Here is a 3,084-nt window from a genome sequence, read left to right on the forward strand (position 1 = left end):
TTTAGGGTGCAGGTCCCCAGGCCAGAACGAAAAAGAAGGAAGAACAGAGGAAGAACAGCCACTGGTGTAAGTAACACCAGTGGGATCGCGGCCCAAGTCCGCTGCAAGAAGCCGTTACAGAGCACCCAATCAGGGCCACCTCTGATCAGGAGTCACCCCTGATCAGTGGGGAGGCACAGAAAGGGCGTTGTCTGGAACGAGCTTCCCAAGTGTAAAAGTGATGGTTAGTGAGGTGGTTGTTTACGTTCCGGTCGTCAACGGTAAGAGACAGGCTGGCTGGCTTGGCAGTGAACGGTCTGGAGAGAGGTCCGATCACGGCGAAGGCTGGCTGGCGATGTGTGAATCTGTTCGATCACAGCGAAGGCTGAGGTGAATTTATACGATTCTCCTGGATTAGAGAAGCGAGGTACGAAATGAGCGGCGCAAATCATCGCGCAGTTAGCGAGTGAGGCCTAGTCTGTGGAACTCGCTGCTGATTGGCTGATAAACGAACGGCAAGTGATAAGTCAGCAGTTGTAGGGGAGAGTATCCACCACAGCCGCTTGGGGTATCGGTCACATCTCTGTTGCGCACTGTTGGCAAGTACTGGCCATGTACAGGCTCCGAAATGTGAATTCTGACTCAGAGCGATAATAACTTTAACTGTGCAGCGAACCTGGTCACATTATGAGAATCAGACGAGGTAGCAGTAAAACCATAGTGTGACAACCGGACCGAATTATGTTGATACAACAGTCAACAACAGATAGTGTAAAGAATCTTGTATCAATTAGTATTAACAACCTTGAATTGTGATATTTTAACAACCTTGTATATTATAGTAGTGTTACTTTTATTCTCTTTATATTATAATATTGCTAACATCCATGGTAGTTAGTGTTAACATCCTTACACTGTGGCAGTTAGTGTTAACTACCTTGGTAAATAGTGTTTACAACCTTGGTAGTTAGTGGTAGAAAATACAACAATTATTGAGGCAAAAGAAAACGACAAATTCTTGATTGTTTACAACTTTATGTCCGAAACTCCTTCTAACTTTAACTTAACCTTCAACAAGTCTTCAGTAAGATAAATACGCAATTTAAACTAAATAAATCCGATAAATATTTTAATATAATTTATCATGTCTTGTTTCTCATTAATTAAGATAGAGATGAGAGGAAGTTTATTAAGAGTTAGTGAAGGAGGGAGGGAAGAGGGTTGGAACAAGTGATGTAAATAATGATGGCGTCGGGCGAGGGACAAGGCGTTTCTGTTGCCCTGAGAACTTTGTTGTGATACCGACAGCCATTACGTTGTGTGGGGAAGTGGTGTTGGTGGTGGTGGTCCTAGGCAAGAGTTTGATCCCATGAGAGGTAACAATGTGGTGTATGGCCGTGCTGGTGGTGGTAATGACGCTCCTCCACCTCTCTCAACCTTCACTGGATCTTTACGTCGACTCGGAACACGTCAAGCAGCTACTGGGTAAGTCTCTCTTACATCTCTTAAGCTCCAACAGTCGGTAATTACCTGGTTGTAAGGTAGGTGTGCTTCTGGGATCTTTGTACAGATTTTGTGTATGGCAGTTGGCAACATAATGCTAACTCATTACATATAAGATTTTAACCGTGTTTGCCTTCGTGGCTAAGGTGAGGTCATTAAATAATTGGTGGATAAGGAAAAGTGCTTCTTACCTTTAAACAGGATTATAGTCCAGACCTTAACTACCTACTGTACAACATTGCACTGCTGGAACATAAATATTTTATGTAAAATTTATGGACATTTGGCCGGGTTATCCATCTGGTTGTGTGGGAGAACAGCACTGCCACCAAAAGGAGCTGTTTGATTTCGTAAATTTTTTCCACAGATATTCTTATCATTATAGTATTTTAAAAGTGGCAACATTTACTAGAACCTAATAGAACCAGACCAAATCAACCAATTAAACAAACCCAACTTTGTTGAAGCGTCATAGTGTAATTTAATTTTTTTGTAGAAGTGAGAGTATGCTTGAACTGATGTGGGTTGGTTGTTAGGCAGCTACCAAACAGGGAGGTACTACTACCTGGGAAGATATTGGAAGCATAATGTGTTGTCTAATGATAGACCCTGCTGCTGGGGTCTGCCGATTTCGTCACCACTATTTTTTAACCCATTTCGTCACCGTGCTCATTCCCATCAATATATGCACGAAAGTAACTGTTGCTTAGGATATAAAATAATAACAAACACGATGACAATTTATTAAAGACGAAAATATAAAATAAAAACATTGTTATTATGCCTGTAATGATCTCACTGTTCGGTTGTTTATATGCTATTGCCAAATCACTGTCTTTGTTCTGTATTTTGTTTGTTTACCAATGTTGCATCGTTTTCTTTGTTAAACAATTATTCTGACTTTGGGAAAAATTTTCCGAGGGGCACATTTTCCAGAAAATTCTGAGAAAATTTTTCCGTTACCCGGAAAATTCCGGGGATAAGGGATTTTTTCCGGCTTTGAGAGAGTCATCTTATTACCCGGAAATCTCTCCTTCCCGGAAGTGCTCTGCACCAATTGTTCCGGCTAACGGGGATATCACTGTATTCTTGTATAATAATAACACAATACTTCTAGAGTCGTCCATGTACACGTATAATTTCTATTTGTGTAAAATAATAACTTCCAATTTGTCACTAATACCAGCGGCTGTTAGTGGTGATGAAATGGGGTTTCGGTGACGAACTGGGTTGGTGATGAAATGGGGTTTCGGTGACGAACCGGGTTGGTGATGAAATGCGGTGTATCCCTGCTGCCATATGGCATCACGAAAATTGTGACCAAGTCCTTGGTTGCTGATATGATTTTCTGCCTCATTTACACACAATTGCAGGGTCTCAATTGTTTCTCGTACTATTAACAACACACCATACCGTATTTGCCGGCGTATAAGATGCACCCGTATTTTACAAGGATATTTTGTGGAAAAAATAATTAGTACGTTTCATCATACAATTATTGAAAGTGATTTTAAAGTGGTTTTGCAATGGAAAACATATTATTTTGTGCATGTAAATACAATATATACTGGAATAAAGTAGGAAATCATATATAGTAACATT

The 3,084-nt window shown here is 40.7% G+C and overlaps 1 protein-coding gene across 1 annotated transcript in view; it reads left to right on the plus strand.

Annotated features, from left to right (window-relative positions):
- The first annotated feature begins 1,151 nt into the window (after positions 1 to 1,151).
- LOC121862007 overlaps positions 1,152 to 3,084 on the plus strand; it is a 101,044-nt gene continuing 99,111 nt past the window's right edge. The window contains exon 1 of the mRNA XM_042359936.1: positions 1,152 to 1,464. The gene's annotated coding sequence lies outside the window, so the exon portion shown is untranslated. The remainder of the gene's footprint in view (positions 1,465 to 3,084) is intronic.

The sequence above is a fragment of the Homarus americanus genome, unplaced genomic scaffold (genome assembly GCF_018991925.1).
Source record: "Homarus americanus isolate GMGI-L3 unplaced genomic scaffold, GMGI_Hamer_2.0 scaffold25013, whole genome shotgun sequence".
Taxonomy (NCBI): domain Eukaryota; kingdom Metazoa; phylum Arthropoda; class Malacostraca; order Decapoda; family Nephropidae; genus Homarus; species Homarus americanus.